This window comes from Acinonyx jubatus, chromosome D4, assembly GCF_027475565.1.
Source record: "Acinonyx jubatus isolate Ajub_Pintada_27869175 chromosome D4, VMU_Ajub_asm_v1.0, whole genome shotgun sequence".
Lineage (NCBI taxonomy): Eukaryota > Metazoa > Chordata > Mammalia > Carnivora > Felidae > Acinonyx > Acinonyx jubatus.
The window spans coordinates 53,381,952-53,398,742 of NC_069391.1; the positions used below are offsets into that span (position 1 = coordinate 53,381,952).

Consider the following 16,791-nt stretch of genomic DNA (forward strand, 5'->3'; position numbering starts at 1 on the left):
ACATTTCCTTAATGTGGAAATATTATTTGAGCTGATGTAATGTTACATTTGGTAAACATTTTATTTAAGTTTATAGATTTTAATTTTGCAGGTTTGAAAAAATTTTGGAACAAATACCTTTAAAAAATTTTTTTTAAATTTATTTTTGGGAGAGAGAGAGAGAGAGAGAGCGTGAGCAGGGGAGGGGCAGAGAGAGACAGAAACACAGAATGTGAATCAGGCTCCAGGCCCTGAGCTGTCAAGACACAGCCCGACACGGGGCTCGAACTTGTAAAGCCGCGAGATCATGATGTGAGCCGAAGTTGGCCACTTAACCGACTGAGCCACCCAGGCACCCCCGGACCAAATACTTTTTTTTTTGTCTGTGCTAGGTCTCAATATTTGCAGAGGCTATTGGCCAGATAGCTGGAAGGCCATGGGCACTGTGTCTCTAATGCCCAGTGGCTAAAAAGCCCTGCAGGGAGGGCCCTTTGCGAGAGTTTTCTGTGGAGGAGGAGGAGAGGGCTGCCATCCCAACGCAGACGCTAGTAGTGGGCATGGGGACCCTGGGGCTGGCACTTGTACCCCTCCCCTCCCAGCACCACCTCCCTGAGTTCCCATGGGCTCAGGGAGAAAGAGGGGAAGTGGCTTCTGTGTGTGTTCCCTGAGAAACCCGCCCCCACCCCCCCAGCCCCAACCCACTTCCTAGAGTTGCACATGGTGGACACAGAGCTTGCTTCTCCCTCCTCACTTCTGTATTCCTGTATTCCTGCAGCCAGAATCGAGAGTCTGTGCTGGGCAGATCCTCAGGGATCTGGGCCCGGGCGGAGGGGCTGTTCCCAGTGCCATGGTGTGGCTGCCGAGGCAAAAGTATCACAGGGGAAGGAGTGGGCTTAGATTTAGCAAGGAGGAGGAGAGGCGGTGGTCAGAACGGACTGGAGAGCATGCGAGAGCCCCTCTGGAGAAGTGCAGAAAGAATTCAGAGGAACTTTGTGAGGGATTGGATTCCTGCCCAAGTGGTACGGAGAGGCTAACAAGCCTATCACCTCCTGACACTGAGGTGTTAATGTTGGTGAGATCTCATCTGTAGCCATTGGCTGGGAGGTTGGGGGCACACCCCGGGCCCATTTCTACTGGCCTGCTTTCTTGACTTCTTTCCTTCTAGCACTTGGGGCTCATTCATTCATTGAACATGCTTCAAATTACATGTTAGATGCACAGATGAATAGTCTGTATGCCTCGCTTTTAAATTATTCTTGAATTCACGGGCAGGGATCTGGGAATGTAAGTCTGTGCTTGGAAATTGTTGGCAGAGTAGCTCCAAACACTGCCTGGGGCAGGAAATAATGGCCAAAGGATTTTAGGGGAGTTTTGAGTTAGCTCTTGAAGGATAGGAGCTCAACAAGTTCATGGGTGGGGTACATTGTACCCAGGAGCACAGGTTCATCTCCATAGCAACCATAGTAACAAGCATGTACTGAAAATTTAGTAGGTGCCTGGCATCTTCCTAAACCCTTTACAGATATTATTTCATTTACTCTATCAGAATTCATAGACTGGAAGGTACTTTGCGAGTAAATGTTGACTGAGATGATAGATATTTTCTCTAACTTTTTAAAAAATGTTTTATTTATTTTTGAGAGAGAAAGAGAGAGACAGAGTGCGAGTGCGAGAGGGGCAGAGAGAGAGGGAGACACAGAATCCAAAATGGGCTCCAGGCTTTGAACTGTCAGCACAGAGCCCGACAGGGGATAGAACTCGTGAACCGCGAGATCATGACGTGACCCGAAGTCAGACACTTGACTGACTGAGCCATCCAGGTGCCCCTCTAACTTTGCTTTTGAACCCTTTAAATGGCTTAACCAAGCCATTACTTTTTCTGTTACCTGCCTGTAGCATTGCATTTTATTCGTTTTCTTACCAACATACTTACACATCTGTGTTTTATCCATTACTGTCTAGCCCACTCCGTTGGCAATTAACCACACTCTCTCTTGGCACCTCTCTTGGATGGTGGAATTTGTCAAGTGTATGTCTCTTCCCTGAAGTAGGACCATAGGTTCCTTCCTTTGTGACCCCAATTAGAGTCACACCCAAAGTAGGTATTTTTTTTTTTTTAGGACTTCTTACCACTTTGTCAAATTTTGTCTAAAAACTGTAAAGCAAAGGAGTGTGATTTTTTTTTAAGACGCAGAACAAAAACTTCACATGTCTTACACGGCAGCCATGTGGTGTACATCCAGTGCCCAGTTTACAAACTCTAATATAGAACATATTTGAAAAGGCTCCCAGCTAATCCACACTGAGAATATCTATGCGCTTTTAGGGGGATTTTGGCAAGGGTGTTTCTTTTCCGGAACAGGTGGTGAAGCTAAATTTGTGTGGTGTGCCTGACATACTTGGAGCCTGATATTAAAAGACTTCAGTGGCTGTAATGAACAGTTCTTCCCTTCTTTGTTTACAGGGAATCGGGACTTTCTCTGGGGTGTTGGGTTTCTGTTTCTGCCCACGGGCTGGCTGGAAACTGTTCTCGGCCTTACATTCTTCCACAGGGACAAACAGCTGGGCTGATGGCGTTGGGAAGCCTTGCTGCTTGGCTGTGACATGTGGTCCTTAGTTCTGACATTGGGGTCAGACTTGATTTCAGTGATTCCTTCAGGTCACCAGGAACAAGAGAAATTTCTGTAATTTCTTCCAGATCCCCCTGTTTATGTTACAGTGCTTCTGCACAGTGTTCCAGGGTGGCAAGGTGGCAGGGAAGGGGGTGAGGGTGCAGGCAGGGCATCAGTTAAAACAGGGGAAGAGTGCTTACTTGGCTGGATTTGAAAATCTTTCAGGGTGAAAAGCAGGACTTCGGCATTTGTTTGTTTCCGCTAAAGCAAACTAACGGCCCCAATTCCACTCATGATGGAAAGTGAGGCTTTCCTGCTGACGAGTGCTGCTTGCAAGGACTCAGGTCCTTGAAGCAAGCCAGATTTGGTTCTTTCAAAGTGTAGATTTTAGACAGGCTTCCTTCCAAGGTCAGGCTCCAGGGTGCTAGTGGGAACCAGGTGGTAGCAATGCCTTTGGTGAGTGGGATGAGAGGTACCCACAGTCCCGGTGCTGCCTCTTGGAACTTCAGCTGGGAAGTGTCAGAGACACAGTGTTATCTCCATGGGCTGTTGACAGTGAGTGGTTGCTTCCCACGGCAAACCTGAGTCCAGCTCTGATCTGCAACTGTCAGAATCGTGCTTGCATAATGGGGGTTTGTGGGATGCCTCTCTGTCCTTCTAGCTGTTTATTGGCTTTTAATTCAAGACCAGGAGGCCTGAGCTTTCAGCATGACATGGCACAGGTTTCTTCTAGGCATTGAAGAGTGAACACTCAGTTGCATTTAGCACTCTCTGGACGCCAGCCTGACCTCCTTCTGATACACTTTCTCCTTTTGGTTTTTGCGGGCGGCACCGTTAGTCCATAAGAACCTGGGCTTTAGATCCATACAGATTGGGGTTCACGTAATGGACTCTGGTATTTCATGATGTGACCGGATCATGAATTAGTTGTGATACAGATTCAGCTGTTGTAGCAAAGGGCACAGTAAGGTGGCTTCAACAGAATAGAAGCTTGTGTCCCTTCTGCATAACAGAGTATGTGCTTCAGGGTTGATGAGACAACTTTATGGCATCTCCTTTCTTGTTGTTCTATCAGCTTCTATTTTCTGGTCCAAGACGTTGCTCCAGCTCCCACTGCCAAATCTGCGTCCCAGACAGTAGGGAGGGTTGAGTGGTTGTGAATCACAGAGTCAGGAGATGGATGCTAGAACATCTAAGAAGAAAGGAGCTCCTGGCATCCTTTGAGGGTGTTGTGGCCTTCAACAATCAGTGAGGGACACTGACGTTTGGTATGTGATAAAGCTAGAAGTCTTCTACTTCTGAGTTGCTCTGATTTTTAGAACAAACTAATTTTGTTGCATCTGAGACCTTGATGTGAAATCTATGCCTCTTTCCTGACGGTTTTCATTATTCTGGTTGATTACAGTTGCCATCCATTCTCACTGCGTAAGTTTCGTCTTTAATAATTAAAGGTTTATTGTCATTGCATGGCCTAGAACCACAAGCCAGACTGCAACACTGGTCCAGGGTGCCAACTATTGCCTGGATCTGTGGCCTAAGGAAACACGGGCACAGCAGTGAGACCACACAGAATGAAAGCATCCTTCCACAGACGTGCCCACATGGGGAGGGGCAGTGGAGGGTCAAGGAAGGTCTCCCTAACTCCTGAAAGGTATGGGAGCTGACGGCCTCTGAGGCTGACACGCAGCTTGGAGCTAGTTCTGATCCTGCCCAGCTGAGTTGTTTTCCGCATCTTATATGGTGAAATAATTTGGTGACTTGTAATGAACATTCTTTAAAAATGGAAATAGAATAGAAAACACCAGAGTGCATCATAGATAGTAAGAGAAATGTGTGGTATTTATTTTAATTATATATCTCTATATGTTTGTGTGTGCTGAGTCATGAGGGAAATGTTTTTCTTATCATGGGTCATGGTCAAAAGAAGTAGGAAAGCTCTCGTTCTAGCCTACGATGTACCATGTTATCACTGCAGAGCCATTTTTCTGTGGTTTGTTTTAATTTTTCTCTGATCCATATAAGACTCTGATGATGGGGAGGTAGGCATTTCTGAGTTTTGTCATCTGTATCTGCCTCTTTTCACAAGATGGGCTGATGTCACCATAAAGGCTGGATAACACAACCAGCTGCATGCCACAAATAATTGTTGAGTGTGAATTGCATGCAGACACCGTGCCTGGTGGTAAGGGAGGTGTCTAAAACCCTTTGCTTCCCTCCAGAGAGTCAGAAACTAGTGATGGTGGCAACAGAGAATTCAACCACAAGACTCACCCAAGTAGAAAATATAATTAAACGTTGATCTAATTGTCATGACTTCACTTTCACATTTTAGTTTAGAATTAAAAATTCAGTTAAATGAAAATTTTAATTCGGGTAATTAAAATATTCTTATTGCCAAGATATCAATTATTTTTATCAGATACTCTTTCAATTTGAAAAGGTTTGAAATTTGGCGTGGGCAGAGGTTTGGTACGGTAGGTACTTATGCATTGCTGATGGGGATATAAGCTGGTATTGTCCTTTTGGAGAGCAATTAATGGACAGTAATTGGCTTAAAAATACGGTCTTTGTAGTAATTCCATTTCTAGTTTTCTGTTAAAAAAATCAGATATTTGGATAAAAATTAATATGTAAATGTATTTATTGAAGCTGTTTTTTACAGTAAAAAATTAAAAACAGCCAATGATTCATAAAGGCGATTTAAGTTAAGAGATACTACGTATTGCTAAAGTCATATTTTCAAAAAGTGTGTAAAGATACTGGTGTTTACATGTACTATAAATGGCAAAAGTAGGGTCAAATACTAAACAGGCAGTATGATCACAATTCTGAAAACCAAATAAAAAACAACTCTATTTGTGCACAGGAAAAAACCAGAAAGCCCATCAACGTGTTAAGTGTTTAGCCTCCACAGATTGTAGGGTTTGGGTGATTTCTGTTATCTTCCTTCAAAGTTTAATACATTTTATGCAGTATACACTTTTTCATTTTATAATCATAAATAAATAGTATTTTACAAAAAACTACAAAATTACATCAATGCTAACATACTAAGTCAAGTATATTAATTTTAGAAGAGCCTTCCAAGGACTATAATACATCTTTTTGGATTTCGTGGGTAGTCCTAATATTTGCCTCCTTCCTTCACTTTGCCATTGGGGGAGATGTTTGCCATGGCAAAAGAAATGGTTAGGACAGTCACTTGTTTCCTTTTCTAAATTTAGCTTTTAAGAAGAATAGAATGTGAAATGTCTGCTAAGCAGTTGGCCCCATCTGTATACCTACTTACATTTCTTGGAATCCATTGGACTTGGATGGCTAGACCAGGACTAACCAGAAGACCTTCACATGTCATGGGACAAAAACAAGCACTGGGACCAAGCACGTGTATAGATTATTTAATGACTCTCCAGCCAGGACAACTTTGACCCAAGAAAGACTAAATTGCCTTTGAAAGAAGATTACATATGTACAATATATACATGATATCTATCTATCTAGATATATGACATATGTAATATATGTTATATATTTTTGGCAAACTCTCTAAAGACAGAAAATGACAACTTCTAACAGTGATTAAGCACTTCTTTAAGATCAATACCCTAATAGTTCGACTAAATTCACTTGTATTACCTCATTTAATTCTCACAGCACCCCATTACGTAGTTCCTACTACTATCCCTGTTTCATATACAAGGCATCTAATATCTAAAGAAGCTAAGTAACTTATCCAGAGTCCTATGAACAGCAGGTTCCAGAGCCAGGCCCAGGCCCAAGGGAGGCTAGAGTCCAAGTTCTTGGACTCTGCTGTTCAGCATTCCTGTGTGTGCCCTCTTATGCCCACTGAGACCCATGGCAACATTTGCATATGGGCTAGGTAATCGTTTTTAAGAATTTCAGTGTCAGAAGAGACTTTCTATCATGAGACTATTGCTATTATGACTAAATTATTCTGAATTGATTAGTAATGCCAGATGCCTTCAGGTTCATTCTATTAAAATTAGCTTTGCATATTTCTGCCCTATACTCAGTGAAACTCCTGTTTTAATCTCCTTTCAAATCCAGAAAGAAAAAAAAAAAAAAGCAAAATCATTTTATTGCCAGTAAAAATCTTCTAGGTTTAGTCAAAGCAAGTTATAATTTCTGGTGCTCCTGGGCTCATTAGTTCTTCCAGATGGTGCATGTAAACATGGCAGGAGCTGCAAATTGTGTGGAGGCCGAAATGTAAATCAAGAAATAAGTATTCATTATAATTTCTATGACAAATGGAAAGGCTATAAAGCGAAACAGTGCATTGCTCAATGAATTTCATTCCATTACTTTTGGGATCCTCCAGAGACTATTTTTGGAAATGGACTTCCCTGATTTTGTCAAGGTCAATTGTCATTATAATGTTTAGAGGAGTCCTAACCATAGTTCAGATATATTTGGGATATTGTAGTTGCTTTTTTTTTTTTCCTGCTCTTGATGGTCTATGGGCTGATTATAGTTCCATGAGAAGAAAAGGGAAAGAGGAAATGTTACCCTAAAATTTTGAGGGTTGTTTGAAAAGAAATAGGAGGCTAGTTGCAAATGTTTCCAAGCCCACTGCAGCGGAAGTGATGGTGTCCTGCCCAGAATCCCCCCTCCCTAGAACAGAGGTTCTCATTCCACTGTCCTGCTGGGAGTATTGATGGCTGGCAATTCTCAACCGAGGCCCTGAAGAGTTCTTCCTAGTCCAAGGTCACGTGTCTTCTAGGCAGCTCATATCTATTGATATGGAAGATAGGGGTCTAGGCTACCTATCTTACCCTCCACCCCTGCCTCAAGTGAGGACAACTATGAATGGTGACCCTGGTTCCAGAGTTCCTTACAGAGTTTGGCCGAGGCCTTTGTTGCAACTGAATCACAGTTCCACTTTCTGCCCAATTTTTAATAACATTTTATCCTCCAACATAAGCAAGAACATGAGGTGGTAGAAAGGGCACCAGACCAGGAATCAATCAGGAGACCCTGAGTGTAATGCAAGCCTTGCCACTGTTAAGTGTTAAGATCTTGGACAAGTAATTTGTCTTTTTTTAAATGTTTATTTATGTTGAGAGAGAAAGAGAGAGAGTGTGCAGGGCAGGGGCAGAGAGAGAGGGAGGGAGAGAGAGAATCTCAAGCAGGCTCTGTGCTGTCAGCATAGAACCCAGTGGGGGGCTTGATCTCATGAAGTGTGAGATCATGACCTAAGCTGAAATCAAAAGCCGGACACTTAACCAACTAAGCCACCCAGGCACCCCAGTAATTTGTCTTTATGTTTCTTTTTTTTCTTACCTCTCAGGGGTAAAGCTTGGCCTGGATTAACATTCTTACCCATAGGACTTCCCCCAGTGGGTGTCCTTTGACTCTGAAATTTTACATGTAAGATCTATACATTTTTTTTTTTTTTTCTGGCGAGAGGAGCCATAGCTTTCATGCATTTCTCAAAGGGCTCCACAAAAGCCTTAGGTGATTATTGAATCATCCCTGACTCTAGCTAAAAACTGATGCCTCTATGCACAGTACGTGAGTCAAGATGAAAATTATTCAGCATCAGTGTTTCTGTGTAGAATCTGTAGCAAAGAGGAACCTTTACTGACTTTGGCTCTGAGATAGCAGGACTAAGTAGATATAGACAAGAAATTTCAGGGTAGGGAGAGTGGGAGCAGCTATAGAAATAGGCAGTATTTTTGTACTTCACGGAGGGCATTTGAAGAGAAAGCTTCAGAGAACTCTTTCATTTGATTCTCAGGAGGTGGGGATTGCGAAGCTCTGCTTTAGCAATCTGAGCGTTATCTGCCTGCATCTCAAAAATCATACCTGTAACGACAGCAAGCTGGCCTCCAGCCTAGGGGATTTGAAGAGTACCTCTTTACTTGGTAGCTTATAGAGAGAAGAAATATTCCTCAGAAAGTAGTATTGTAAGGGATAGGACTTCTTCTACAAAAGGGAAAATGTGAAAGGATGCCTCAGAATGTAGCATGGGTAGGATTGTTTCCCACCCTTGGAAGTGGTAACCAGAGGCAGAGAAATCACTCGACGAGGATGTGGGAGAGATTCCTGCCCTAACCCATGGTGGGACTAGGCTATCTTACGGTTGTCTGGGTCTGGGTTTTTCTGAACCTGGTGAGGGTTCTGGTCCATGATTGTTGCATGCGCAAGCTAAAATCAATAGAAGGGCGACAACATTTAAATGCCGTGCAACAATGAAAAAGAGATAATGAAACTAGTCAAGAAATAATATCCAATGTCCCCATGTGGAAACATCTGTCTGTGTCTGTATGACACAAACCTGATGGATCCAGCTGAAATAGAGTTTTTCTGTTCATTTGTGTTTTTTTGTTGTTGTTTTTGGTATATATCAATACCTTGTGAAGAAATGTTTTGGTGCACACCCAGAGGTGGCTGACATATCTTACTGAATAACAGGAGGCATGGGGCAAAATAGATAGGAGAATAACTTTTTTTTTTGGATTTTCCTGCATAAATAACACTGAGCGCTCTACGCCGATGAGCAAGCACCGAGATGAAGCTGTCTTGCTTTATGTTAGAGAAACATTTCTTGCCAATGTGTACCATGTTGCAGTGTTTGTGATCTCTGCCAGTCTCCCAGTGACTTCTTCACTTACCTTGAACAATACAGTGAGCCTACTGAGCTTGTAGGAACTTGTTTCTCCAACTGGAGGTGTGGGGTGCCTGGGTGGCCCAGTTGGTTAAGCGTCCAACTTTGGCACAGGTTATGATCTCGTGGTTCGTGGGTTCGAGCCCCGCGTCAGGCTCTGTGCTGACAGCCCAGAGCCCGAGCCTGCTTCAGATTCTGCATCTCCCTTTCTCTCTGTCCCTCCCTCACTCATACTCTGTCTCTCTCTAAAAAATAAATAAACATAGAAAGATATTTAAAAAAATAAAACTGGTGGTTTGGTTTTAGGGGCCCAGTATTGATACCTTGGTACAATATTGATACCTTGGTACATTGATCCCCTTGGTACATGGTCTTAGATCTCTTGGGGTCTCTCTGAGGCATTGTATTAGGCTTTCTACTTGTGTCAGTTATACCTAATTGCTGGTATTTCACTGAAATTAAACTGTCTTTTTATTTTTTATGAATTTCCAATACTTCTGTCCATTAATCTTCTGTTAGCAAATTCATCTAAGAGCAGGCACGAATGGTTTTCCTTTTCTTTTTTTAAAGTTTATTTATTTTCAGAGAGAGAGAGTGTGCAAGGGGGGAAGGGGCAGAGAGAGGGAGAGAGACAGAATCCCAAGCAGTCTCCATGCTGTCAGTGGGGGTTGAATTTACAAATCATGAGATCATGACCTGAGCCAAGATCAAGAGTTAGAATGCCCAACCGACTGAGCCATCCAGGCACCCCCCTTTTCATATTTTTGAAATGAGGTCTACAAGAATCTCTAGAAGCACATCATTTATTTTTACTGAACCTGATTCTTTTAGCCCTGGGTATTACTTTATATTAGCTTAAGTTAATGAAACTGTCTTTAAAATTTTTTTTAATGTTTATTTATTTTTGAGAGAGAGAGAGAAAGAGCATGAGCAGGGGAAGAGCAGAGAGAGGGGGGAGACACAGAATCTGAAGCAGGTTCCAGGCCCTGAGCTGTCAGCACAGGACCTGACGCGGGGCTTGAACCCACGAACCGTGAGCCCATGACCTGAGCCGAAGTTGAATGCTTAACCGACTGAGCCACCCAGGCACCCTGAAATTGTCTTTAAAAGCAAGTAGTTCTCAATAGAATGTGTTTCTTCTAAATTATGAAGTCATTATGAATATCACATCATCATATATAAGGAGATGGGCTTGCTGACAGATTTGGAAAAGAGTTTCTTCCTGAAATATTCATTAGATCAATTCCTATTTTTGTAACTTTTTTTTGCAGGATACCTCAAAATGCATCAAGCAATACTGGAATAGAAAGTGACTGGGAAACTGCCTGCAGAACCAAAGACATCAAAATGTAGCTATCATAACTCAAGTTAGCTCTTACACTGACCCTGGTTACTGGCAGCAATGGAGGCCTGTTCTTTATATGTATCAACTCGTTGGATTCTCACAACTTCCTCCTGAGGTATTTGTCCCATTTTATGCACAGTAACCATTCCATGAATGTTTGCATAAATCTGGTGATTCTTTTTTTCTTTGCCATCAATCACCTTCCCAACATCATGGTGAGGCCCTTCTCCCCTTCTGTCTCTCTGTCTTTCATCACCTCCTCACCATCTTCATGGCCTAGGTCCGGCCTGCATTACTGAGGTGGCCTCTGAAATGGTATGTCATTCTCTACCCTGCAGTTGGCTTGGTTTTTCTAACTCCCAATAATGCTCCTACATTAGTCAGGTTTTTTGTTTGTTTGTTTGTTTGCGGGCGAGTGAAACAAACTATATTAAGCAAATCAGGAAATTTGTTGGCGCATCTCACTGGGAAATCCAAAGATAGGAGTTTGGTGGGAGCCCCGGCTGGACCTAGAGTTTCAGATATACCCACTGCTGGGTATGTTGGTCACTGACAGGCCAGGACTCAGATTCTACCAGCGGCACGACCAGGCAGTAACAGAACATCTTCCCACACGGTTTTGGCAACATGGTCCCAAGGAAGACCACAGGCCTATTGATGACTCAATCACTGATGCCGCAGTCACGGGGGCCTTTCGTTGGGCTGACCTGGGTTACCCATCCATCCCTGTGGTGTGGAGGATGGAGTCAGCCCCACCCAAACCCCGTGAATGGGTTCCCTTGTTAGCCAGAGAGGAAAAGGGAGCCTTGGCAGGCAAACACAACAGATGTCCATGACATTCCATGTTTAAAGTCTCGCACCAGCTTCCAAATGTCTTTGGATAATCACCAAACTCCTTAGCGTGCCATATAGCCTTGTCTACCTGTACGGTTTTATTTCTGCCTCTCTTTTCCTTGACATCTTTCCTAAGGGTCAATTTAAGCAGCCTATCACAACTTCCTTCTAGCCTGTGATACCTTGTCTGTGATTCTGTAGCATCCTAAACCTCGGTATCCTAGCCCTGAACACACTTTTTTTGTGTAATCACTGTTTATCCGCCCTGAATTTCCTAGCGAATTCTCTGCCCAAGAGCTTAAACTATACCTATGCCCTAACCCTACCCTAGTTCAAGTCCATCAGATTCATGGGGGTGGGGAATGGGAGGAATGTCTGTCTGTCTGTGTGTCTATGTGTCTATGTATCTATCTCACTCTTCCTAATCTCTTCAGGTAATTTTGAGACGCAAGTAGGCTTGAGAACCACTGAATTATACCATTAATGTTCTATTTAGATCTAACATTCTGTGATTCTAGCCCAAGATTTGGTAGGATTAGGTCTTCTGCTTTCCTCTTTTCTCCCTTCCTCTTTCTATTTCTGGCCATTGCATTTAGAGAGGTCAAAGCCATAGTTCTATTTAAAAAAATCAATACAAAATGGCCTCATTTTAATTTTAATTTACCTTCGGTGCTTTGAAACTGTCTCAGTGACACTGAGATTATCTGAGGTATTCAAGAATGAGTTACTTTGTCAGCTGCCCCTTTATACTAGCTCAGCCCAGCCTCTGCTCGTATGGGGCCCAGCTCTGGAGCTGTGCCTGTGGGCCCTTTATAATTATGTCTCAACAGCATGGCCAGTCAGGCCTACAGTGAACAGAGTCATTCAAGGCGCTTCCTGTAATGTTTCAAACTGTTGTGTTGTTGACATTCAGTGCATGTGTTTGTCATTGACACATAGGCTCTCATTCCAGCTGGAAAGCCTTGCCTTTCATGTAGAAGCTGTTTAAAGGAAATGTTTCTACTTATCTCAAAGCCAGAGAGAGAGTGGATGGGAGGGAGGAGTTGTTTGCCCACATCTTCAAACACACTGCATTTTGGGGATGCCAACAGAACTGTTTTAATTTGCTCCCCACAAAGGCAGACTTCTGCTTTTCCTGAGATCCTGACAGAAGAGTGTTTGTCTTTAATGTCACAAGACGAGATAGTGCAGCTGTGTTTATGGTGGGAGTTACCTGTAATTTATGTTCTAACTGAAACATTTAAGAAGATTAGCTGTTTCCTTTCATTTAAAGACCTGAAATCTGTTCTTCCCTTCCCTTCCCTTCCCTTCCCTTCCCTTCCCTTTCTTTTTTAAGCTCAACACTCCTACAAATATTTAACCACCAGCAAGGTGGTTAGAAAATCAGGACTTTGGTTCTCTGGCACAGAGTTGGAATTATTAAAATGGCAGCATTTCAGAAGGTAAACATATACTTGTACTTAGTTTCAATCTAGAAAAGTATAAGCAAATGAGGCAAAGCTAACCATACTGGCTATCTAAATGAGAGGAGGACATTTTTTTAGGTTTCTGAGACCCAAGCTGATCACATCACGTGCCTCTCTTCTCCCTTATTTATGTCCCTTACTATCTGGTTATAGTTCAGATCATACTAAATCTTATTATCCTGAAAAATTGACTTCCAAGGATGTTAGGGACAGTGAGCTGGGTTAACACCTCCCAGGGTTTGGGATTTGGAAAAGGGGTGCAAGTAATTGTGGACTGATTGACTATACTGGAACCCCAAGTGTTTGTTTTATAAGCACTAACAGATTCCTCCCCTCATCTGACCCAGTCTGAAATATATTTTTTTCTCATCTAGGAACTAGAGAGGAAAACTCAATTTCCCCTTCCACTACTAAAGGAAATCAGAGCCCTTTGTTCACAATTATCTTTTAGGACCTTTTCTCTAAAACTCACCTTCCATTGAAGCGTTTACTAGAATTGCCAACAAAAATTAATATGTAGCATCATTTACTCATTAACTTAGCAAGCATTTATGGAGTACCTACTGTATCTGCACATTGTGTAAGGAATAAAAAGATGAGAGTGGGCTATGTTGACACAAATACATTTAATAAATTATAAATGCTTTAGTAAGTCAATGAGCAAATTTGCTGCTATAAAGAAAGACAAAATTCTTCGATGAGATCTAGATTTAGTGTAACTGATAGTTTTTTGTTCTATGACTCTTGAGGCCCTCTGTCAAAAATCAAAGAGGTTTATCTGGACTGATTCATTTTTGTTAGCCCATGTTGTCTTACAGTGGTGCTATCTTTTTAAATAAAATTGTCCAAATTCTCAAGCGATAGTCAATTCTAGAATTTTCCTGAGCATCGGTTGTCAATTTCACTGGTTTGTACTTTTCCAAATCTTTATCTGAACATTGTTTGATCATTTATGTTTCCCCAACTTTCCTCTACAGGCAGCAACACCGACAATATGACTATTTTATAATGAAGCCATCAGCAGTATGGGAGTTCACGGCCTTACACTAGTGTGGACAAAGTCAATATGACCATTGGGTTATTGAGCATGTCAGAAGTGCACTTCATCCACACTCTTCCCACAAAAATGATCCAGAATTGGTAGGTAGATTCCCCTTGGCCATTTAGAAATCTCTAACCAAAACGCCTTTCTAGGCACTAGAAATTTAGTCTGGATTTGCTTTTTTTTTTTTTTTAAGTTTATTTTTGAGAAAGAGAGAGAGAGAGAGAAAGAGAGAGAGAGAAGGGCAGAGAGGGAGGAGACCAAGAATCCCAAGTGTGCTCCGTATTGTTAGCACAGAGCACAAACTCGTGAACCAGAACCATAAGATTGTGTGACCTGAGCCAAAATCAAGAGTTGAGTGCTTAACCGAATGAACCACCCAGACACCCCTGGAATTTGTTTCAAAGTTATTATAAAGACCTTTTTGTTCTGTTAAACAATTTTTTGGTAAGTCTAAAATTATTTCAAAGGAAAAAGTTAAAGATAATATAATTTATTCAGTTCATTCATCACTGATTATTGGACATTTAAATTGTTTCTAAATATTATTTTCTTTTAAAATTTATTTACTTTGAGGGAGAGAGAGAATAAGCAGGGGAGGGGCAGAGAGAGAGGGAGAGAGAATCCCAAGCAGGCATCGTGCTGTCAGTACCAAGCATGATGTGGGGCTTGATCTCATGAACCGTGAGATCATGACCTGAGCCGAAATCAAGAGTTGGATGCTTAACCAACTGAGCCACCTGGGAGCCGTATAAATTTTCTTTTTTGAAAAAATACTTTTGGAGTGAATATCTTTGCCATAAATTTTTATGTATATCCTTATTAGTTTCCTTATAATACATTCCTAGAAGTGAAATTGTTGGGTCAAAGTGTATGCATTTTTTACACCTATTATCAAACTATTCTGTAAATTTCTCTTAATACTACCATTGGCTCTTATAATTTGTAAAGTATTTTTCAATTTCATAGAAAAAACAGTGGTACTTCACTGTTTTTGTTTGTTTATTTATTTGGAGAGAGAGGGAGAGAGAGAGAGAGAGAGAGAGAGAGAGAGAGAGAATCCCAAGCAGGCTCCATCCTGTCAGCATAGAGCCTGGTGCAGGGCTTGAACTTACAAACTGTGAGATCATGACCTGAACCAAAACAAAGAGTTAAACACTTAACTGATGGCCACCCAGACACCTCTATTGTTTTAATTTACATTTCTTCTATTACTGAGGAAAATCCTAATCTCTTTATGTTTATTACACATTTATACTTTGTGTGTGTGTGGGTGTGGGTGTGTGGGTGTGTAAATTACCTGTTCAGGACTTCTACATGTTTTACTTTTGGAAGTGTTCCCATTTATCATAGTGATTTGTATTAAGTCATTGATGTAGTTCCAACGTTTGCCCTTATGTTGAGAAACTCTCCCAGTTGACAACCTTGGAGATTTTCTGTTTAATTTGTTAAGACAGTGTGAGAGTTTTATTTGTCTTTAAAAAAAAAAAATAAACATCTCTTCAGGAATTGAAAGAATAACGATATATGAGCCACAGGATCCAAGTAACATCCAAAATCAGTTTGCTCCACTGGTAATCACGCTTTATCTTTAGATTTTCACTTTTTTTGATCAGAGGGAGAGTTTCTGGTCAATACTGCTCTCTCAGGGAGTGGTAGGGCATGAGAATGAAACATGCCATCTATGATCTACTAGCTCATGTCCCCATGAGGACTCTTCTGTCTTGCCAGCCCCCCTTTTCTCTCACCCATGGCTTTCTGGGAATTCAAATAAGACCTTTCATCTTTCTTCCTATCAGTCCTCCTCATATATGGACACCTCCCAGGGGTCAGGCTCCTTTTTGTCCCTGCATCTTTTCTCTAAGAACCCTGTGTCATTTCCCCCACCCCCCACCCCCGCCACCTTCAGTTAATTTGTCCAGAAAAGTCTCCCATGCTCCCAGCCCAACTTATCCACTTAGAAAGTTCCTACTCATTTTTAGGACTTAGGCTAAAGGCTCAACTGTAGTCATGCTGAGAGGTGATGTGATTGCCAGGGGGGGTGCACAGAGTGCTTAGATATGGCACTGGTAGATTTTAAGTCCCTTGTAAATAGAACTGTGACTTACATACAGCCCATAGTTTATGCAGCTGACTTTTGTCACTTTTGACACTTGTCTCATATTATAGTTATAATCTGTTTTTTCCTGTGAGGAGTTGGGGGACATGTTTCCTGATCCCTGTGCCTCACACTTCCATCCACTTCAGTGTGAATTCTTCTCTTGCTTCCTGGGCAGGCTCCAGTCTCTGGTGGCCTCGTATAACATTGTATGCGTGTCTCTCTTAAAATCCTCCCTTGATGTCTTGACACTTCTCCCTTTATACTATTTTCCCTGCCTATTAAAATGTAAGATCTGTCAGAGCTTGCTGTATGTCTTATTCATGTTTATGTTTTCCTCAACCCAGGTGGTGCCTGATAAATGGAATGTGTTCCGTGAAAGTTTAGCATTGTTAGCATTGTGTCTATCTCTATAGAAATGATTACGTTTGTTGCATGCAGCAATTGAGAAATGTGAATTTTACTTTATATCCCATAGTTTGTGAACCACACAATACATATATATATTATGGAGAAAGTAGGAAGTGCTGTTAAATGAAAAGAAGAAAAGGAAGCTCTTCTTCTGTGATTATACCTTCTAGAGAGTACCACTGTTAATATTTGGGCATCTATTCCCCCAGAATTTGAAGATGATGATGGTAATTTTTTTGAGTACTTCCTGTGTGCCAGGTATTACACAGATTTTTCTCACCGAATCCACATGTTAACAGTATGTGATAGGGTGGCTACTGTTTTCTGCATTTCAGAATGGAAGATGTGAGGGCTTAGGGAGGTTAAATAACGTGCT

At 41.8% G+C, this 16,791-nt stretch overlaps 1 protein-coding gene across 1 annotated transcript in view; it reads left to right on the forward strand.

Moving 5' to 3' along the window:
- Window positions 1–16,791, forward strand: part of FREM1 (FRAS1 related extracellular matrix 1) — a 309,646-nt gene that overhangs the window by 62,822 nt on the left and 230,033 nt on the right. Inside the window, exons 5-8 of the mRNA XM_053205086.1 lie at window positions 10,491–10,679; window positions 12,735–12,840; window positions 13,842–14,004; window positions 16,483–16,642. The gene's annotated coding sequence lies outside the window, so the exon portion shown is untranslated. The remainder of the gene's footprint in view (window positions 1–10,490; window positions 10,680–12,734; window positions 12,841–13,841; window positions 14,005–16,482; window positions 16,643–16,791) is intronic.